Source organism: Pipistrellus kuhlii, unplaced genomic scaffold, assembly GCF_014108245.1.
Source record: "Pipistrellus kuhlii isolate mPipKuh1 unplaced genomic scaffold, mPipKuh1.p scaffold_m20_p_3, whole genome shotgun sequence".
NCBI classification, from domain to species: domain Eukaryota; kingdom Metazoa; phylum Chordata; class Mammalia; order Chiroptera; family Vespertilionidae; genus Pipistrellus; species Pipistrellus kuhlii.
This window is the reverse complement of record NW_023425529.1, coordinates 21340300-21364401: the sequence shown is the minus strand read 5'-3', so window position 1 is coordinate 21364401 and position 24102 is coordinate 21340300. Positions and strand designations below refer to the sequence as shown.

The 24102-nt window shown below is 39.7% G+C and overlaps 1 protein-coding gene across 2 annotated transcripts in view; it reads left to right on the top strand.

The window, feature by feature from the left end:
• The window catches only part of RERG (RAS like estrogen regulated growth inhibitor), a 106191-nt gene that overhangs the window by 35585 nt on the left and 46504 nt on the right, over window positions 1-24102 (top strand). The gene's annotated exons all lie outside the window — the stretch shown is intronic.

Below are 24102 nucleotides of genomic sequence, written 5' to 3'. Positions count from 1 at the left end.
TGTGAGAGTTTAGGGTTAGTCAGGATGAGTCATCACCTTCCACACTATTCACAGGCCTGTGTGAGAGCTGTGCTTTTTATGGATTTTAGATAAACTGCAATAAAGTAATATTTCTAAAATGACATATGAGGAAAATTATTTAAAGATAAGAAAATATTCTAATAGCTTTCTAATTCTTTGACATCCAGAATGATAGATTGTTAAAATAAACATGCTGTAGGCATAAAACTTTAGTTAACATCAGAGAAGTATTCTTCCTGAGTTAGAAATTATATACCTGAACTAGAAGTTTAATTCAAATACCATATTTCATGCCTTCACTGGTTTTCTTTCACTACAAGTTGAGATAGATGCCTATATTTTTTGGCTGCCAAAATGAAAGGCTTTATCAGTATATGTTTCAGGAAGAACACACAAAATTTTAAGTTGCAAAAATGGTATAGACTGAGCATACCATTACACATTTAAATTTATAAACAAAATCATTTTTATTTGCCATTTACTTTTTACAATTCTAAACTAGGCTGATTATTCACTTTTAATACTCTAGTGCTCTCTTGGCCACAATTATATATTCTCCTTCCTGCTCACAGGTTTATGATAAAATAGACATCACATCATGACTGAAATGATATTTTCTAAACCATTAAAGATAATAATGAGTTAATACATTGTTATTACATAATATATTATTACATACAAATTTACTAGTTTTACACTCATTGCAATTTAGATTTTCCATCCCACGTATCTTCCAGCCCCCTTTTTAATAATGTTTGGACAGGAATCTCCCTTTAATACCTTCTTTATGAGATAATGTCTGTGAAATATTTCAAAGTCATCAGGAAGTTAAAGAACATTGTTGGTAAATCAGAATATAAAGATGAATAGCTTATATAACTTGTTTTTATATCATTCTGGAATTAACATGTATATGTAGAATTCACATGTTTTGCAATTTAGAAACTGGCTCATCTTTCCTAGAATATTTAATGGCTTTAGATGAGGAAAGAAAAAAGAAGATATGAATCAATGATGGGATCTTGTATCTATGAGTCAATATTTGTTTATTTTTTACCTCTGACACTTATTAGCCAAGTTGTCCTTTGGTCCTGTTATGTTTAAGATTTGGGGATGGAATTAACTGGTGTGGATCGATAATTCTTTTAGCAAGAAGCCAGCAGACCCTTTATAAGCTTAACTTGTCAGTTGTTTTTTTCTTCTGAGATAAAATTGTCTCATGAACTATAATTTAATTCCGCAAAGTATGAAAGAGAAAATTACTATTTCCAGATGGCTCCTGCCAGTAGACAGGAAAAATGACATTCTTCCAGAGATTTACTCCACAAATAACAAGCCACACCTTTGTAATGATCTCACAGAGCATTTTCCACCTGCCTGTATATGAGATATCATTTATCACAGTTTCTCCATTTTCCACTCTCTCCACATGGACATAAACTTAGAAGGGCAACCTCAGTAGGCTTTAGTCACTTCCCCTCTTCCTATGTGGGATAGAGAGTAGGCTCTCCCAGACATTTACCATACACTAATAAAAGAGAAATATGTAAGTTGACCATACCTCCCAACACCCACCAGCCAATCAGGAAGGAATATGCAAATTAGCAGGACAAAGATGGCAGTGGCACCCCCCCGCCATTTCAGGCATGGAGCATTCAGGTGGGGCAGAATGCCTGCTATAAGGGGAAGGGTGGGGGGCAGAAGGGGCTATAGGAGTGGCACTCCAGCGGAGCGAAGCTAAGACTCAGGCTGGAGTCAGCGAGACTCTGGCCAGAACAAGCGCCTGGGTCCCGAGTGCCAGAGGAAAATTGGTGCTGGCAACCAGGTGAAGGAAGGTCTATTGCATGAATCTTTGTGCAATGGGCCTCTGGTAATAACAAAATCTAACATTTATTGAGCTTTTCTGAGGTTTCAGGACTTGTTCTAAACATTTTACATATACTAATTAATTTCTTAACAACCCTATGAAATAGTTAACATCACCCCTCCCTGCAGATAAAAAAAACTGAGGAAAATAGGTTAAATAAATGACAGCCAGGATTTGAAACCTAGCAATCCTGGCTGCCCACACCCTGCACTGCCTCCTGGCAATAACTCACTGCTCACTCTCTAACTCTACAAGGTCCAGCTATTAGCTGCCTTGATGAATGGGGTATCTGAGAACACAAACAAGGAAACAAATCCCATGCCAGCCTTTGAATTGAATGTGGAATTTCATATTTCACATATTGTTTGGATTAAGATTTTTCAGGATGAAGAAGACTAGCTTGCTGGCTTTTGGGTTCCTGGGTTAAATCCACATGACTCAGTCATTTTGCGACTCACTTAGGGCCTCTGCAGTCCTAGGAGGATTGAGGGCTTTATTTGAACTGCTATCAGGTCCAAATAAAGACCGCTATAAAGTCTTCTAAATGAAACCAGAGTCTTAGATGCAAAGGTGAACCCAAACCAGATTTTTTTAAAAAGCCATTGATGTTTGCATTTGCTTTCTTTCTGGCTAAAGGATGTTTCCCCAGGAAAAAGAAATCAGTGGAAAAAATGAATGCCTGGATGCAATAAAATTGTCACTATTAATCATTAGTACATGTTGGAAGAATGGAGGCTGAGAATGTATGAAATATCTTTATATCTCACAGTCTGCCTGACAACCAGAAGCAATCTGGCTGTGTGGTCTTATTCCCCAGTTTGGACAAAGAAGACTGGAAAATTCTGCTTTCCTCTCCCAGGGCTAGGAGCCCTTCCTTACATCTCTCACCACATCAAAAGGGGAAGATCAATCCCCGTGGAGTAGCAGTGAGCTTTCTATCTGATGATTGAGTCAGGCAGACCCACCTCGGAGATTTCTTTATCAATAGTGCAGAGAATAGGTACGGGGGAGAGGTGGGGAGGGGGCATAGAGGAGCTCAGAACCACCTAGTTCCTAGCAGGGAGGACTGCACATCACCCCTGCTGACTTCACCAGTGTGATTGTGGTCTTAAAGGCTGTGCCTCCAGGGGTAGGGTGCTGCGGATGATTAATGGGATTTGCCAACAGGGCCTGGGGTTTTGCATTTGAACATTCTTGGCCACAATCTTTGGAGCTACCACTTGCAGGAAGCTTGGCTGTCAGGCCTGTGCAGAGAGGCAGACCTTCTTATGCCAGAGCCTGGCCTGTAGCTCAGGCATAAGGGCCCCAGCTCTCTCACCTCTTATCCCAAGGACCAGTTTTAGAGAAGGCTTCTGGCAGACTGAATGGCCCAGGGTAGGGAATCCCCGTACCCACAGTGAATGTGCCTTGAGGGTCCATTTCACACTGGAAATAGGACCACATCTTTGTTTGTTTTTATACCTCAACCCTTGTCTACTTCCTATGTCAGCCCTTTGCTGTAAAATTCCAACATCTCAATTGCTTGTAGAATAATATTAGTCTGTTTAAAAAGACAGTCTTACCTTATATTTCTTGACTTTCCAGTTTAGAGAAAAAGAAAAAAAAAAGAAGAAAGAAAAAAAAAAAGGTAAATTCCTAGCTATGGAATAATGTTATCCTATCTTTTTTTCTCTTTTTTTTTCTTTTGGTTTTCTCCATTGGAATCCTCCCAAAATAAGTCCCTATGTGTGAATTTTATATCTCTTCTTCCTCTTTCTTCTCAAAACAACTAAGCTCAACCCACCTGCTTTTCATTACAATTCTGGACCGGCCACTGACACTGATGATGTGTGTCCAGGCTTATGAAGGGCTGTTCCACACACTCCTGCAAGGTCCGATGGGATTCTTTTGAAGCCCCCGCAGCCGGGGAACAAGCCTCGATAAGGCATGACCATCGCTGCAGCTGCCCACGCCAGATCCCTCAGTGCCTCATTTTGCTTCTTCCTTCGATTGGTAATTTTCTCTGTGAAAAGAGGTGATTCATTCTGTTGTGGCTTTCGGGGATGGCAAATGGAATAAGAAAACCCACAGGCATTCTCTCACACGTCTCTTAATGCCTCGATATTTTTGGATGTTACATAGCAGCAAGCAAATGTTTCCCAACAACTTTTTGGAGAAAGACACTGCCTAAATATGGAAGATAATATATTCAGGGGAATAAGCCAGGTACTTCAAAGATGGTGGTGGAAATTCAGAAAATCTGTACATTTAATTGCTGCCCTGGAGCCGGTAGGGAACTCTCATCCTAGACTTGGAGCAGTGACTGAGAGCGAAGATCCTCTTGCAGCTCTGCAGGTCAGTTTAGATGGATGAAGGCAGTACAGAGCCCTGGGTTTCAGGCTGTTGTCAAACTGTATTGGCTTTTAAAATTTTTATTTATTTATTTTGTTCGTGCTTTTATTATTGCAATTATTACAACTGGAGGTGAAGGGGTGAAGGCATGTGCCAGGGGGTAGGGGAGGCATTGGCTTTTATTTCCACAATAGTTTGTTTGTTTGTATCTTCATTGTTGAATGTATGACAGATGTCTTCTTTTTAATTCCCCATTGATCCCCCCCTACTTCCTATTCCCATCCCCTCCCCAGGCCTTCACCCCACTATTGTCTGTGCCCATGGGTTATGCATATATGCATATGAGTTATTTGGATGTGCATTGGCTTTTGAGATGCTTTTGTTCCAAACTACCTTTGAGAAGTTATGGCCCTATCATGTATGGAGAAAATCACTGCTGTCTTTAGAAACAATTGTAGTAATTACAGGACAACAGAGAGATTTAACTTGGCCCCAGGGTAGCTAAGAATATAGACACTTTCACTCCTGACCTGACACACATACACACTCATTCTTACCACCCACTCTCACCTCCCCCACATAAACACACATTCTCTCTGTCTCCCCCACCTCCCTTCCCTTTTTTTCTTTTATTTCTACACTAGAGACCTGGTGCACGATTTTGTACATGGGTGGAGTCCCTGGGCCTGGCTGGCGATCAGGGCTAATTGGGACTGGCCCACCAGCCCAGGGGAGGGACCGTGGGAAGTTGGCTGTGAGCTTCCTGCATTGAGCTTCTGCCCCCTGGTGGTCAGTGGGTGTCATAGCTACTGGCCAGTCATTTGGTCATCCAGTTCTAATGATTGCTTAGGCTTTTATCTGTATAGATTTCTGATGTCCAAAGTATTTGTTTAACTGGGGGCCTGGCAAAATGTGTTTTAGGTAACATGTCAGCTACAGAAAGTAGTAAGTTATAACTTTGATGCAAACTCTTAGCAATACATTAAAAATGTTTACAGTAGGCACTCACTTCTTGTAACTGAGATAAAAGACTCATAGCTGATTTTTAACACAGGTATAACTCCAGAAAAGAGTGATATTTTGCTAGGGGAAACCTGTCCAGGAGATCAGATTTTTTCACATCTCTAATGTGATGGTCCCTTTATGAATCTCCATGTAAATTGAGATGCTTAAAGAATGCTGCTATGTATGAGTCCTAGATGGATGTTTTGGAGTATTATAGGAGTCAAACTTTCCTTTTAATGCAGTCATTTAATTCATGTTATGATTTGGTCCTCACAACAGATTTAATTATCCATCTTTTATAGATAAAGATATTGAGGCTCAAATATGGTAATAACTTGCATGAGATCACGTAATAGATGAACCTGAAATGCATACCTAGGAAACCATTAATTCAAAGCATAATCTCTCCCCATTTAAAAAAGTGATCTATAAAATTAATGAGAAAAACAATGCAGATATGTCCTTAGCTATTAGTCATTCTGATACTTGAATTTTGTAGAGTATGGATGAAGTCCATTCAGTAATGCCAAAGTCCCAGTATTTATATTTTTACTAGAGACCCAGAGAAATACATAATAGTAAACATTGCAGAAAATACAGTGATGCCATTTTAAGTGGCATAGGAAGGTAGCATGTTTCAGTAAGAAGAATGGTTGAAAGGAATAAAAACAATATAAAGCCATTTTTAGAGTGCTTAGAGCTACTCTTGAAGTTATTTCATTATAGAATCATATTCTTAATACATAGACAAAGTGAGAAAATTATAAAGTATCCCTCTATTGTAGCAATTATCTTTCCCCTTTCCTACCCGACATTTGCAATAAAAATGTGAAATGTGTTCCTTCAGCCTTACATGGAAGTTTCAACCTACTTGGGAAAAAAGCCAAATAGGAGAGGTCTGGAGATTATAGCATTTAAATATCTAAATGTGGGTTTCCAACTGCCTTTGTTCCATGTGCTCTGTACTTCTGGTTAATGCCACAAATAGTAAAATGTATTATCATGATTATAAGTAGCAAAAATAATTTAATGGGTGATGTAAGTTGAAAAGAAAAAGATGGAATCAGAGAGATCACAATTTTCATTTCTCATTTTGTCTCTCACTTCTTTATTCCTCACATCTTTCACTGGCTCTATGTTTAAAATATTGCTTGTCTTTTGTCTTTATGAAATAGAAGGTTATAAATTTTAAGACAGCTTAGGTGTCTTCAATGTTAAAATATACTGTGATTATTTTTACTGCTTTTCATGTTCAAACATGGAACAATTGAATTTATTAGAAAAAAATAATACTTTGAAATGTTCCATTAAGCAATGGTATGAATTTCAATGAAACTCATAAATTAGTCAGCTAAATTATACAAGGAGAATTTTTTATGAGTTATAAAGTTTTTAAGAAATTAGAATTCATCATGTCAAAATTTGTTCTTAGATTTATTGGGAAGTAAACACAAGATTATGAATACCTGTATGTCATTTAGATATAGAAAAACTGGGTGAGGGAATTTTCAATAAAATCAGTGGCTTTCATATATTATGATAACATTTTAATAAAATATCAGGAAGGTTTAATACGTTACTCAGATTACCCAGATGCATATACAACCTGAAATACTGTATCTTCTATGGGCTCATTTATCAATAGTCAAATAAATTTGTTTACCCTTTTTATATTTTGATTTTTAAGGTGTGTATATGTGTGTGGTTAGTTAATGAGAGTTCTTTTATTAAAATATCAAATATTAGAAAGCTACTGTAATGTAAGGCATTATCCAGTGGCAGAAGAAATCTTACATTTAAAAATGTTAAGAAATCTTACCTTAAAAATGTTAAAGTATTTTTCAGGGAAAGCAAAATAAAACCAAAATTTTGTGTACTCTGGTATTTTAAATTAAATCCTTATAATCATGAAAGATGGATAGATTTTTTTCTTTTTATTGTTTTTTAAAGTATTTACAGGCATTGAAAGCAGTTGTAAAGATGTGTTTCAGGAGACTAGCCTTCTAGCCATTTTCAAATTCCAGTATTCCAAAGTACTTTATCTCCAATAACAAAAAAACTAACCTATTCTACATCTGTTTTACAATTTTAATTATCCAGGGTCCTACTTTAAGCTGATAATCTGTGTAGGTTAACATACTCAAGCAGGTGTGTATGCTGATAAACCATAGCACTCTATAAACTAGTATATATAAGTCTAAGCGACTGAATGACTGAATTACCAGTCAACCGGTCACTATGACGTGCACAGACCACCAGGGGAAAGATGCTCAACACATAGGATCAGGCTCCCTCCTGTCTGGATGGGGCCTGCGGGGATTGGATCTAAACCAGTTAACAGGGGAAGTGAAAAGTTCTTCTTATGTTCTGTGAAGGTCTGTGTTCTGTTCTGAGTATCAATGGTAGAAAGGCACAACCAAAACAGGGGAAATAGAAAGGAGGGTCACTGGAAATGGAATATTTAATCTAATATGAGGAGTTATGTAATATGAACTAGGAAAACTTAGGTTTTTGCCATGTCATAATTCATGAATTTTAAACTGAAATATGCAATCACCTAAATGAAATAGATGAAAATAAAAGTGAAGCATCACTTGTGATCAGTTTCAGCCAAATTCCATTTCCCTTTAAGAATAAATAATGGTAGGAGAGCTCTGGAATGGCAGAATAAGGACCTTTGTAAATTTACCCCTCCATAAAAGCAATGAAAACACTGGAAAGTTATCAAAATCAACTTTTTAGACCTCTGGAAATTAATCAAAGTCTCATAACAACCTTAAAAGCATTTATTCAGGGAAAACTGGTGAACCACATTAAGAACTATAGTATTTCTGGCACTTTAACTTGATCTATTATTATCACTCTTTTCAGAGCTCTGCAATAGCCTGGAAAACCAGCAGCCTCACAACCAGGGTAGCTGTGAGAGATGGTAGCCCTGCAGGTACTGGAGTGACAGGCAGATCCGATTTAGACCTCCACAGAAAGTTCTGTCTTCAGAATATTGTCATTATTTGACTTAATCTCGCATCCTCTGGAAAAGCCCACTGGTGGTGCAGTTGCTATTTGATCTGACTCAAAACATCTGATGGAGAAAAAGCCCATTATATATATTAGTCGTAATTGTTTAATATCTCTGATAAACAAGAACCTGGTCAGAAACTTAAAAGGAAGATAAGGAAAATATGATGCCCATGGGGTGTTTTGAAATGCTCCAACATTCCTGGGACCTAAAAGGCTGTACTCATGTACAAAGCTGTATGCATGCCTAGGTAAGACACGAGAGATGGCCAGTCTGTCACCTCTGGATGACCCTGAATCTGTGCAAGCAGAAAACAAAGTCTAAGAGAGGACAGTAAACTTCCTTTCAATTTGGTGGGGTTAACAACGATTGAAAATACAAAATACTTTATAAGCTGGGTCTTAACATCTGGTCTCCCCAGAATTCCTGCATTGTATGTTATACACATATACACACACACTCATACACACACTTTTAAGTTGATGATGTGTTGATGTATGCCCTGCTTGTTTCATTGCTTATGTAGTGTCTGGCTTCTATTAATGGTCTCATCTCCTGCTCTCTATAGAAATGTGGGTTAATCATTAAAAGGGGAAGTTTAGTAGGAGCCAGAAATTGGTGTCACATGAATGTCTGGCTAGGAATGCATACAAATACTAGACACATTTGAGAGGGAGCTCTTTAATAGCTGGAAGGAATACTACAGATCTGTCTTTATAGGTTGTCTCTTTTAGAACCTGTCATGAGCTGAAACCATTTAGACCTCACCACTTCAAACCTTATAGGTTTATTTAGGTTTATGGCTCATTTCACTGGCAAACCAGAGGGAACTCCTATTTTCTTGTCTTACTTTCCTGCCTTGGAATTCCTTTGATTTTTAAATCAATTCAAACCTTGTATCCCCAAAAGTTGTTAAAATAATATTCTCTTGTGAAAAAGACAGCTTTAGTGTATCCCCCGAACACACCTTTTTATCTTGCTGGCTGTCCATTCATCCATTCATCTGTCCACCCACCCACCCACCTACCTGTCTGTTCAGTTAAATTTGGTTTCCTCAGAAAGAAGCATCTTAAGGATGGAAAGATCAGGGAGAGGGCTGGGTTCTGCCCCTTACTCTGTACTTGGAAAGATGGCAAAAGCTGTATCTTTGTTTTCTCATTTATAAATTGGAAGGTGAAGAGGGATAATATTAAGTGTGCAGGGTTTTAAAGGTTAAGAGAGATCGCATATTTGGAACTGCCTTTATTACCCAGACCACAGCAGAGAAATGTTAGTATTATTGTGGTAGCAAATGGGTGTGGAGCCACCATCATCTCTCCTTCGTCTCCAAGTGGGAACTGGCAGCACGCATTTGAGCGACTGCTTTGCTCTCTGGAGCAAGAGTGCAGCCTTGAGCACAGACCAGGGCCAACTAGCAATCCATCACCCAGAATATACTGCACCCACCACGTGACACCAGAAAGGAGGCCTTGCTGTTCTTAAAGCTTAACAGTTTCCAAAGTCCTCTCAATCATAGTGCATTCTTATTTTGATCATCCAAACAACCCCTGGAAGGAGTCCAGGCACAGATTATTGTCCCTGTTTTACAAATGAAAAAGACTGGGGAGTCCAAGGATTCCAGGAGGTTCCAGAATCAATGAACTTTAAAGCTAGATAGAAGCCTAATCTTCAGACTTAGGGCAGGGCACTCTCACTGCTGGGTTGCTCAGTTGCTAACAAGACAAGCAGAGTGATAAGGGCTGAGGATAGATGGACCATGCTGACCCTTCATTGACTGTTTATGGTGGATGATTGAAGCTACCTTGAGGATGCAGCCACAACATTAATATTAAACATGAAAACAATACATAAATCTCATGTAATCTTCTTAGGAAAGTGGGGAATAGCACATGTTTTCTTATTGAAGTCGAGTCTCAGAGCTCTGAGAATGACAACAAAAAGACTCAGAGCTTAATTGGTTAATTAGATGAGAAGCAATCATAAACCAGAATTGCAGGTATAATGAAGGGGAAACCCAAGTTCTAAAATTGACCTTACCTTCTCCCAGGGCATAATTTCTAATTATTTTTCAACTTTCAAAGGACAAATTGTAAATTCCTGCTGCCAACCTGAAGGCTTTTTGCCTTGATTTGGGCAAAGAACCAATTACAATTTTATTTACTTTTATAGCCTGGCGGGGTGGGGGAGATTGAACAAACAAAACAGATACCAAGTGATTTTGTGTCTTTATAAACATGTGTAAAAGAGAAACCTCACATAGAAAAGAATATTTCTTTAAATGTAATTTACACAACTACATTATTTTTAAAGCTTATGAGCATCATCCAACTTGGGAAAGTACCTTTTTCTAATCTAGCTTCCATCAGAACCAGCTCATGAGGCTGCTTGTTTTGGAGGCATGTTTACAGGCTTATTTTAGATAGCAGGGCATGTAAGGTCTCCGCCACAGCAATGATTCTCAACATGTGGTCCTCAGACCACCAGCATCAGCCTCAGCATCATGGTGGCAATGCAGATTCTCAGGCCCCACTCCAACCCTACCTAATCAGAAATTCTGAAGTTGGGGTTCAGCAATCTTTCTGTTCGGAGTGATTCTGAACTTTTTAGACCACTAACCTAGAAGAGCCGGGCATTGTTGGGGTGAATGAGGTTCTTTGAATGCAGATCCTAAATCTCCCCTGATTTCACTGGAACAAACAGGAAGGACCAGCCTTGATCTAAGGTAACCCGGCAGACAGTCACATACCCTCTAGAGCGGGTCTATTCTCTCAGAAATTCTGCTGTGGCTTGGACCTTCAGGTGGGCCCAGTTGGTGGAAAAGCCAAGTCAGGTTACCGCTTGGAGTCTTTACACATGCCCTACACTTGGTAAGAAAATTCTCCTCGGCATTTGGCAGAGGGGATAGCCAAGGCTTGCTTGCGCACTGTCTCCTTAATATGACTTGTCTTACTTATAATAAATTATATTATATTCTCACTGGTGTTTTGACCTTAGATGATGAGAAACACATGAGCATGTAGGATAATAGAACCTTAGGGTCACGAGGTTCTTAAAAGCCATCTAGTGCAACCATTTTTTCAAGCAGTTTAGTGGTTAATTACAACAATCTGAATAATAACAACATTAATATTAATAATAATATTATTATCTTTTATAGTACTGTATCTTTTATAATTTCTTTTATGTCTTTTATAATTTCATAACTTAATTTGATGTTCCAGTAACCTGTATATTAGGGAATGTGGGCATCATCATTATTCTCATCATGATAAGGAAACTGAGGCTTGGAGAAGCTCAGTGATTTTCCCAGTATTCCTAAGTTAAATGGGAGAGTTGAGACTGAAATTCACATTCTCCCATCCTCTTTGATTAAAATCTCCATAGAATCAAGGGATCAAATTGGATGGAATGGTTGAATATGATGTTCTATTTCTAAAAATTCTTGCAAGCCCATAGTAATGGATATCTCTTTTCAATATTTTCTGGACTGTAAGAATCCCTGGGATCACTAGCTATGTTTCCTTGCTCCCCTGCTCTTGGAAGCCACTTTCTTTCGTTGCCTCAACCACACACCCTTGCCCACGAAGACTGTGAGGCAATATCTCATACTTTTCAGAGGTTGAGAACCATAGAAATGTCTTTGGAATTCTTGTCCAAGTTAGAAATGATGGCTGCTCGTGGAGCCGCGTCCTTTACTCTGCATGCCGAAATGAGTGCTTGGAATTGTCTTTAGTAGTGATAATGATTACACACCACCTACACATCCTCTCCCACTGGTTTTGTAACTAGTGACCCACACTCAGGAGGTGATCAGGGGAGCTAACTATAGTCATGGAGCAGACTGCTATCCAAGCACCTCCTTACCTTTGTCTTTCTTCTGTCTCTAAAAGATTGAGGTGGATGGTGGAGAGGATAAAGTTCTAAGATGAGCAATTACAGAGTCATCCTAGATGGGGGGTGGGGGGTGAGGGGATTGAATAAGGGGATAGGTAATCCCTAAGCAGAGTTCACTTTCAGGGAATCCTAAAAATATACTATGCTGGGATTCTTACAATTATTGTTATTATTTTTTAACCTTCTTGGATCTCCCTGGTAGCAACCCCACGGCACCATGACCCCAGTTTAAAAAAAAAAAAAAAGCATTCTGCTCCTGAAAACCTCCCCAGTTCCTCTGGGTTGGGCTGTTATTTAAAGCCATCCCAGTCACTACTTGCTGCAAGTGGATGGTCATTCTTACTACCACCTGTGAGTGAAATTATTGGCCCAGGGGCTGGCAGTGCATGAGAGGGGGAAGCCCAGGATCCCATGTCGTCCATCCTGTAGGGAAGCACAGACTGTATATTTTCAGTAAGTATAGTTTATTATGTTGTTTGAAAATGTTACTCTGAGCCACAGATGTTATTTTTGGAGCCCAAGCAACTTTATTTTAGTGAAAAAAGACTTGGCAGAAGTTAAAAGATTGTTGGCTAGGAGAAGTGGCTGGTATGTGGGCTTCCAATCTAGTCTCCTTAGCTGCACTGTGACAGTTTATGTGTAGAGACAGACTTCCATAATTTTCAGTCCTGGAGTGGCTGCCACCCTGTGATGACTAATGCCACCAGGACTCAGCAGGGGGATAGGCAGAAGGAAAGTAGCCGAGCTGTGTCTCCAGAATCCATTTGGGTTTTGGTCACACTTCATGCCCCTTTTCATTTGGCTTGGAATGCTCTAGAGGAGAAGTTTGAAGCCCTGAAGAGAGAGCTCAGTCCTCGGTGCCAAGAGGATTATTTTCAACTTGCCCTTCCATTTAAATTTTCAGAGTGGCACTCTGGCTTAATGAAGAGAGCCCTTCGTTAGAAAACTTCAGTAACACCCTTTTTTGGATTCTCTCTGAGGACAAAAGGTTAAGTTTGCAAAGGAAATTTGGTTTTATTTCTAACTTATTCTCATGCACCTTTCACTATTTTGTGCTAATTAATATCTCTCATGGTTGGAAAATTGCTGAGGGAAAGATAGAGAAAGAAAACCCAATGTGATTGTTTAGTGGACTTGGGGTCATCCAAGTGCAGCAGGGCTAAAACCAGTGGTTCTATTACCCCCAAGGCTGATAGTCTAAGGATGAAGACATGGTGCCTCCTGGGAATTTCCTGTTGACCATATCAAGGTAGTCCAATCTGTTGAGTAGGGACACTCAGTGGTGGTGATGCACATTTCATAGATGGCCAAACCAAGGTGCCTGGTGATTAACCCATCTGGGGTCAACACACTGATGCAAAGTTCAGGGTTAAGGTTTTGCTCATGTCCCTTGGAAGAAAGAATTAAAAAGAGCTACTTGGGCTTTTGGGTCTCAGAAAAATTCAGGTCCAGAGTAGGCTTTTGTGGTGAGCTGAAGGTTAACTTTATGTTGGCCTGAATACTTTGGCTGTCTAGGGTGAATCCAAAGTTTAGCAAATAGACAATGAGTTTGGAACTTACTTCAGAATCATTAGAGAGAGGTATGGACAAATCTAGATTCCCTGGTACTGGAAGTGCTAGTGTAAAACTTGCTTCAGTCAGGATTGGCTCAGAGATCAATGGAGCAGGGTTTTCTAGTGTCCGACAGCATTAACTGAGAAGTGTGATGGTCACCCTGAGTGATTTATGATTTATTGAAGCCCTTGTCTTGCTTTTCTCTGTTTCAAATGGCACTATATTTCCTAGGCTCCCTGGTCCTTTGTCTTCCCAGTATGTTTAGCCAATGTGAGGCTGAAGATGAAAGCACAGGAAAGAGGGCAAAACCACAGCATTTCTCTCTTTGTTTCCTGTGGTTTCTCCTGTAATAACTCCCACCCTCTAGAGTTCTAATTACCTCAAAAAAGACTTTTCCTCTGTGATTCCCCTCTCCCACAAGGAAGTCTCCACTGCCTTCCACTCCTTCTGGAATCTCCATATGCTACATTCTAATTACCTGCCACCTCCTGTTGTTCCTTCAACTCTAGTTGTGCTTATAGCTTTCTGTCATGGCTTCCCCATCTTCTAACTGGCTTCTCACTACTTCCATCATTTTAGAAAACAATTTTCCTCTATTAAATGCCTTCTGTTTCAAAGACTTAAAGTGGTTTCCATTTCCCGGCTAGACCCTAGGATACATGTCCATGGAACAGATCTAGAATTGCATCTGAGACCATCTGACCATCAAATGACTTTCTTTCCCTTGTCCCAGATTTGTGTCCTCTCATCTGCCTGAAACATTTCCTTCTTCTAGCCCAGTTCTTCACATCCATGTTGAACTTCAGTTCTTTTGGGTCATCATCCCTTCTTTCTTAAATTCGTGTATTCATCTTTAAAAGTCACTGGTGCTATTTGAGATACAATCTAGGAAAAGTGGCTCTGTGAGTCACAAAATTTCCATAAATGTTAATTATCACCCCTTTCTTCCCTCCAGACTGAGTCATCCATTGTTCCTAGCATGTCATTCCTTTCTCATTCTTGAATGTCAGGCCACCTAGCAGGAGTAGGGTCTGCTTAGGTCTGCGTGGTGCTACTAGCACTGTTGGCTCACAGCAAATGAAAGTACTAATGATCCCCACCTACATCTGTTCATATTTCAACAAAAGGCAGAAATGTCATGTCCCCATGAAGCTAAGGATCCTCATTAACACAGTGAGGGGCTCAAGAGCTTGTATTGCTTTAGCAAAGTTTGTCAAAATTCTTAGCAAAAATTTTTGGCTTAATGTGAATAACTTTCTATTCAGCTATTGCAACTGGTAGCAATTTAAACTGTTCACAATACAAATGTATATTATAGGATTCCAAAGTCTGGCCCTACAATGTAAGGAGGCCTGGGTTCCACTCCTCACTGTAATGACTTGCGTGACCACAAATAAGACTTCTTTCTGGGTCCATTTTCACATTTGCAAAACAAGGGAGTTGGCCTAGATAATCTCTAAGAGCCCAGAAGTATATAGTTACATTTATAGAGAAAAATAGAAAGTTATAACTGTACAGTAAATTTGGTTGTGATTATTTTCATTCTTCATGCTATATTTTCTCTACTTGATAACAAAAGAGATCCTCATGAGCATAGAAAGAAAAACCTTTCTCTGCTCTCTTTTCCACTCCAGTACTAATTGGATGCCTAATTATTCCTTTGTTCTAAAAGTATTGAGCTGGGAGTTGGTTCTAGGAATGAGAGAAAAGACTCATGGGGTATTAGGTTTTGGATTTTCATTTGTATACTTAATATTCATATACCCAAGCTCTCCACCTCTCTTAGCTGGAAGATGGATTTGGTGATTGGAAAAACTTAATTTTCTGATTTTTGTTTTTCTTTATTCTAACTTATTCACCCGATGCTTTCTCCTGGTGGTAGTGCCCTGGGAGGGCTTTGTATGGGCGTTGGTCCACTGTGTGCATAACCAAAGTAGGCAGCCATTTAAACAATTAGATTTGGGTTCTGTCTTCACACGTTTCTCTGCTCATTCCTCTTCCATTGTTCTGTGTAAGAACCCTAGAAACTTCCTAATAGAATCAATGTTTTTCTTATTATTAAATGTACTAGTGGCCTGGTGTATGGAATTCATGCATGGAGGGGGAATTCCCTCAGCCCAGCCTGTATCCTCTCCAATTGGGGACCCCTTGGGGGATGTCCAACTGTGGGTTTAGATCTGCTGGGGGGATGTCTGACTGTCTGTGGGATTGGGCCTAAACCAGCAGTCGAACATCCCTCTCACAATCTGGGACCACTGGCTTTTAACCATTCACTTGCCTGCCTGCCTGTCTGATCTCCCTTAACTGCCTTTGCCTGCCTGTCTGATCACTACTAACCTCTCTGCCTGCCTGCCTGATCGCCCCTAACTTCCCTCCCCTGCCAACCTGATCTTGCCCCCAACTGCCCTCCCCTGCCAGCCAATTTGGTGCTGATTGGTTAGTTTCTATGCCAGTCAGCATCAAAAGCTCTGTCTTCTAGGCAGCCATTGGCTCTTCACAGTTCACCCAGATTTGGTTCTGGTTGGTCAGTTCCTATACCAGTCAGCATCTCTGGGCCTATCTCCAGGACTGATCAGAGAGGCTGGACTGATGAGCAGCCACCACAGAGAGAAACAGAGGTGTGGCTGCTGGCGAAGCCCAGAGATAAAGAGAGAGGCAATGGCTGATCAACAGCTGCCACGGAGGCTGCAGATCAGACCCTGCCTCTCTCTTTGGACCTCTCTCTGGGCCTGATCCACAGCCCCCTCGGCAGTCAGTGCTGGATTACCACTGCAACCCAGCACTGACTGCAGGACTGACTTCCAGTCAGTCAAACCTTTGGTCGTTTTGGACATTATGGACCCTGGGTTTTTATATATTAGGATTGGGGTGATCTATAGTAATAAAAGCATAATATGTTAATTAGAGTGAACAGCCAAATGACCTTCCAGACAACCTTCAGGACAAAGCCTGAGGTGCAAGGACTGAACCCCTTGCACAAATTTTGTGCATTGGGCCTCTAGTTGGTTAATAAGATTATATAGATTTCAGGTGCAAGGCAGTTTCTACTTTTTCACATCTAATTTTAGGCTGAGAAAAGCTGGTCACTTCTACCCTGAATAGGGTTAGAATATGTTTCTATAGTTCCCTCCCTCTACTTTCCTTACCAGAGAATACTGATATAAGAGCCATACCAGGTTTAAATTCTGCCTCTGCCATGTAGCAACTATGTACAAGTTACTTAAGCTTCCCAAGACTTATTTTTTAAATTATGAAGTGGGAATAATGAGAGTATATATTTACATCCATAGGGAGAATTTAATATAAAATATTTAGAACAGTGCCTGGCAATTTGTGAGTCTCCAACAATGTGATTTGTTATCATTGTTATTAACATTACTGATTGTTTAGTTATTTGTCTGTGTCATCAAACTCTAACTACATGCACATAGAGACTGTGTGTCTCTTATGCATGGCCAGAGTCCAAACTCCTCACACAGGGCTTAATGCAGAACAGGTGCTTCATAAACACCGTTTGAGTGAATGAACAAAGGAATGAAGGAATCTCTAAAATCTCTTCCTAAAATGCATGTACTACTAGTAGGAGTAATTAGGCCATTGACACTGAATGAAACAAATCTGAGTAGCTTCTGAACAGGGAAAATATAAATGGGAAGAAGATAGAAAGGAGGTTCAGAGCATATGGAGAGCAGGTCTGTGTACTGTGCAAAAGGCTTTAGTAACCAGCATATTCTGAGAAAGGAGAGTGCTTAAAGGAAGGTGAACCAGCTCCAATGAACACACTTTCACCAACTCTGAAGTTTTCCTCACATGGAAGTTTAGTTGTGTGATAGTTTATTTATACCAGGTAGAACTGAACGTTCGACTATGCTCAGCTTGTAAGAAACATTACCCCCAAAAGCTGTGCATGTGGAGTATACTAAGGTATATTTTTACAACTCAGTTCTTAAATTCCTATCTCTATTATACTAATACCCATGTGATTGGATAAAATGGATTCTTAATTCCCACCACTGATGCCATGTCTTTGGGCAAAGTGTGATTCCTGGTTACACGAAGAGTATTTGACTGTGCAGTATATCATTTAATTATTATATTACCCTGTAGAATAGGTAAGGTAAGTAATGCCAAACCTTTCTAGAGGTAGTGAAATTTCAGTGAAAATGTTTAATACCGTACCTATGGTCACACTTCACGTTCTACATATATTCTATTGTGCATTTCATTTGAGCTTCATTTATAGATGGAACCCTTAAAAAATTCCAAATATGTGAGCTTAAACACACACACACACACATTTCAGTGGCACTTATACATCTCTTGCATCTTTATGCCCCGTGTGGTTTATTTTAGCTCATGAAGTGGCCAGGGCCACCCAGGGTTACTATGCTGACCAACAAGAAAAAGATTGGAAGCAAAAACAATATAAATATGCTACATTATATATAGAATTTCACAAATTAAAACTGCTTAACTACCTATAAAGTATATCAGCCATGATAATGAAAAATACTGCAATTTAAAAAAAAATTGTCATAGATGCTAAGTAACTATGACCATTTTTCTCCCTGTCCATTTTCCAAAATGTAAGATAATTTCTATTGCTCTCTTCCTCCTTATATGACAGTGCAATATCAGAATTTTCCTTCATTGTCTTGGGCAAGCATTCACTAAGTCTCTCCTTTTCCATTCTCAGGAAGACAAATGTGGTTAGACTTTGTTGTTTTGTTTTGGGTCTGATTTATTCTGTTATCAATACATATAAAGAAATGTCTGCAACTTATAAGTAACATAAAGAAAACTAAAAATCCTGAAAAACCAAATACAAGTTTAAAAATACATATATAGGTAAATCAACCATTATTCTCCTTTCTGTAAAAGTAAAAGGGAATGAAATATTGTCATGCTGTGTTTGCTAAATTATGAGGGCCTGTCCAAAGGACACAGAAGCCAGCCTGCCAGGGCTCTCGCCGGATAATTCTGAGACAAAATTAATGTTGAGAGTAATGAAATACAACTCATTTGATAAAATAATAATATATGAGTCCATGTCTAGGTCAACAATAAGTTGCAGAACAATACCCACTGTTAAATGCGGAAAGTTTGACATACGTAGGGAATTATCACTTGGGGGAACCATCATAGTACTAATTGGTTCATGAGTGGCTGCTGAATGAGGGCAGGATATTTACATAGCTTCAGAGTATGTCCTAAAAAATTACTTATTAACTACAAATGGAAAAATAGCAACTTCGCAGTGGAGAAACCTGGGGGGAAAAATGCCCCCTTAATCAAGTGAATAAAGTGAACTTCAGCAATGATGGAACAAACCAACAACCTATGCCTTGTAGTATGATTTATTGAGAAGGACAAATATCATTTCTGTGGCAATCTGTCCACAGATGCAGAAACTGAATCCAATCATGAGAAAATATTAGACAAATCTCACTGAGCGACATTTTAGTCTGTTCCTCTTCAAAAACTGCATACTCTTCACGATGCCTTGTAGTCTTCAAAAACGTCATAGGCTTGAAATATTTTCTTTTAAAAACTGAGGAAATCTTTCAATTTAAAAGAGATATGACAATTAAATACTGGTACAATGTTGGCTCCTAGATCTCAGACCGGGGGAGGGGGAATAACTATAAAAGATATGGGACTGCCCTGGCTGGTGGCTCAGTTGGTTGGAGATTTGTCCCATAGATCAAAAGGTTGTGGGTTCAATTCCCTGTTAGGGCGCATACCTAGGTTGTAGGTTCAATCCCCAATCAAGGCCAGTCTGGGAGCGAATAATTTTTTCTCTTTCATATCAGTCTTTCTCTCTCTCCCAAATCAACAAACATATCCTCAGTAAAGATGAAAAAAAGGCATAGGACGATTGAAGATGTTTAAATATGAACCATGGATTAGATAATATTATATCAATGTTAAGTTTTCTGATATTAATAACTATACTGTTATTATATTATAAAACTAGAGGCAAGTTGCTTGAAGAGATTTGTACAACAGGCGTTCCTTCCCTTGGCTTCTGGTACTTCTTGGCTTTTTCTCCGGCACCTGGGACCTAGACCTTAGCTCTGCACCATCTTCAATCTTCAATCTGGGCAGAGCACTGTTCCTTTAGCTCCCTCCACAAGCCACCTCCCCCCTCATAGCAGGCGTCCAGCTCTGCCCAGCCACTCCATGCCTACGAACATACTGCCCAGAGGCCAGGAGCAGCTGGGGGGCAGGGCCACCACCATTGTTGTCAGGTTAATTTGCATACTCACTCCTGATTGGCTGGTGGGTGCATTGAAGTGATGGTCAGTTTTCATGTTTCTCTTTTATTAGTGTAGATATCTTTATTACTAAGAATACATATTGAAATATTTAGAGATGTATATATTCAACTTATTCTCTACTGGTGCATAAAAGTGTTAAAAATATAACCATATATGGAGAAAAAAAATGATAAGAAAAAGAGGAAAAAATGTAAATAATGGGTGGATCTGAATAAAGGGTGTATGAAAGTTATTCTATTTTCATAGCTTTTTCTGTGTTTAACAGTACTTTCCCCAAAAATGACCAACAAGTATTGAAAGCACAATTTCCCGAGTCATTTGCAATTCATTGGGGTAAGAAATTAAAGCTAGCTTTTTTAAATAAGTGGTAAGAGCTCTCATTTCCTTGTCATCAGTTGTCTTTGTGTCTTTGTGTATTTGGGAGTTGTTTTCATTTGGTGGGGGAGGAATGCTTTTTTTGTGTGTTTTTTTAATTTGTTTGTTTGTTTTTATGCATTATTAAGTATAAGTGAGGAACTAAGAAGAGTAAAAATGATAAACTTAGCCATACCATTCAAGGACAGGAAGCAGTTGATCAGTTTTCGTACCATATTTTCATGAAACAGGAACACGGTTGTTTCCCAAGAATGGCCTATAAATCACATCCTCCAAGTCAGCACCAACTGGTGGGAATTCATATGAAAAATTACTTTATAGTTCTCAAGCTTCCTGCACAGTCCCTCATGACATTTTGGCCAAACAAAACCGGGGGTGGCTGGATTGTAAAATATTTCCCAAAATTACAAAATATTTTAGAGCTGATACCAGACCTGCACGGTTATCTGCTGACTATGAATAGTTTTAAGCTATTCTGGTATGCCTGAGCATATGCTTTATATGCAACCTATGGCTCTCCTCCATTCTCCTACCTTCTAGAAAGAACAGATCTAGAGTTTAGGATGAAAACCAGCCTATCCACTAATAGGGAAAGTTTATAGCAGGTTGATGAAGAGGAGCTGAAAGAGCAGACAGGCTGAGAGATGACTGACAAATCTGTTCTCCTTTTTTCATTTTATGAAAGGCACTGGTTTAGCATTTTATCATACACATGATCTCTTTTAGTCCCTTAATATTTCTGAGATGAGCATTACTTTTATCCCCATCTGAAAGCTCAGCTAACTAAAGTTTAGAGAAGTAAGATGGCTTGCCAAATGTGAGTGGCAGAGTTGAGATTTGAACAAAACTCTGCCCAACATCAGAGTTCCATGAAGCTTTGACTCCTGTTTTATTAACTTCTAGAAGCCCGATTCATGAAATTCATGCAAGAGAAGGCCTTCCTTCCCCAAGCTGCCAGCACCAGCTTGGCAGGCCACTGAAAGGCACCTGGGACCCAGGATTCCCTCACAGCCAAAGTGGCTTGCCTCAGCCCTTGCAAGCCCTGGCTTCATCTGGAAGGTTGTCCAGAAGGACGTCTGGCCTAATTAGCATATTACGGTTTTATTATTATAGACTAGAGGCCCAATTCATGCATGGGGGGAGGGAGGGTGTACCCTCAGCTCAGCATGCACCCTCTTCAATCTGTCTAAACCGGCAGTCAGATATCCCTCTCACAATCCAAGACTGCTGGCTCCTAACCGCTCACCTGCCTGCCTGATTGATGACTAACTGCACCCCTGCCAACCTGATCATCCCCAACTACCCTCCTCTGCTGTCCTGATTGCCCCCAACTTTTTTCCCATGCCAACCTGGTCATCTCCAACTGCCTTCTCCTGCAAGCCTGGTTGCCCCCAACTGCCTTCCCCTGCTGGCCATCTTGTGGTGGCCATCTTGTGATGATGTGATGCATGATGCCACCTAGGCTTTTATTATATAGGATATTAATCAGCTCCACTCTGCTTCCTTCTCCTGAGGACTTACAGTGCAATGGTAATGCCATTCCAGACTCTTGTATAATTTGTTGCAAAGAAAATCTCAACAGCTATTGCAGGTTTTATGAACCAAGCAATTCCATTAACAAGCATTTCTCTAATATACAGAATAATTATTTAATGCTTACAATATTACCTCTTATTGTAAGATTTGAAAGTGACTTCTGAATCATCAAAGAGATAGAGATTAAGTTAACTTTTTAGAAGTTGGTAATCATAGTGCAATTGCTAAAAACTGATGTGATATTTGATGGGCAAACTTTTGTAGCAGAGTTCTTAACCTCAGCTCCAAGCCCACCAAGGAGCTTACAAATCAATTTCAGGGGGCTAGAAATTGGTTAGGAAAGCATATTACCTTCATTTTTCTAACCTTTAAATGCTGTTTAAGTGAAATTGAGCTCTGCTTTCCATGCTGAATGTAGGTACAGATCACAGTATTGAAAGTCACTCCTTGAATTGACTCACTGATAGAAGTCACAGATTTTTCAATCATACCAGTTATTGCTCATATTTCAAAATGTTGTTAAAACTCATAATTAAAGATTGTGATAGTTATTAAGTCATTATTAAAATTGTAACATATTAAACTTATTTAATACATTAACAGAGAATAATGCAATTTCTTTGCCACAAATTTGGTTTTTAACATTTTCCTAATAGTATGCTAATATTTAAAAATTTTTAATAGTGCTATTTCAACTTACTTGGTTTTTTGGTGATCATATGACTTATGTTTTATATATATATATATATATATATATATATATATATATATATATATATATATATATATATATTAAGTACTAGAGGCCCAGTGCATGAAATTCGGCCTGGCTGGCAATCAGAGCCTATCAGGGTCAGGCCGATTGGGGACTACCCATGGCGGGGAGAGGGATAGGGTGTAGGAGGTTGGCTACTGGCTCCAAGGAGGGAGCTGACCCTCAGCCCCTTGCAAAAGGGTCCATCTTCACTGCCACCCACAACCCAGTTCCCCATCTCAGCCCAGGGCTTGGCCCTGATCAGGCAATCAGAGCCTGCCAGCTGCGGGGAGGAACTGCGGGAAATTGGCTGGCTGGGTGAGGTTGGATGTGGGAGCACACTGACCACCAGGATGCAGCTCCTGCATTGAGCATCTGCACCCTGCAACTGGTCGTTTTGGTTGTTCTAGTCATTCCAGTTGTTATGTCATAATAGTCGCTTAGGCATACATATATATATATATATATATATATATATATATATATATATATATATAAAATTTCTGAGAATTAGTTTATAAGTTATACCAAAATGGCCAGGGCATGAAAATGGTTAAGAATTCTGCTCTGGCTGGGCTAGTGTGGCTCTGTGATTGAGCATTGACCTATGAACCATGAGGTCACAGTTCAATTCCAGGTCAGGGCATATGCCTGGGTTTTGGGCTTGATCCCTAATGTGGGGTGTGCAGGAGGCAGCCAATGATTCTGTCTCATCATTGATGTTTCTATCTCTCTTTCCCTCTCTTCTCCTCTCTGAAATGATGAATGTAGATACAGATCACAGTATTGAAAGTCACACCTGGAATTGCCTCTCTGATAGAAGTCACAGATTTTTCTATCATACCAGTTGTTGCTCATATTTCATAATTAAAGATTATGATAGTTATTAGGTCATTATTAAAATTGTAACATATTAATCTTATTTAATATGTTAACAGAGAATAATGCAACTGCTTTACCACAGATTTGGTTTTTAACCTTTTTCTAACAGTATGCTAATATTTAAAAAAGAAAAAGAATTCTGCTCAGTAGCATAAACCCAGCACAGCCGTAATGGGGAATACCCCGGCTTAACAACTGGCTGCTTTCAGTGTCCCGTGGAGGATTGCAGTGAGCCCAGGAATGGAGAAGGCTCTCAGTGCTAGAACAAGGTAATCGTTAGATACTTCAAGCACGTCTAACCTGTGCCTCTCAATCAGAAGAGGGAGCTACCCTCCCCCGCCCAGCCCCAACCTCTTCCAGGTCCCATAATAACTGCCCAACCCTCCTGCCTAATTTTCCTCCCTCCTCAATTTTAATGAAAGCATCTCTTCTGGCAGTGACTCCAGGGTGACCCCAGTGCTCTGGGGAGTTGGGCCTGTGTTAGCAGGCCACAGGGGTGGATTGGCGCCAAGACTTTTGTGATTCTCTCCACCCTCATTTTCTTGTGAAAACACAGCCCAGGACGACTATGCTGCAGGGTTGA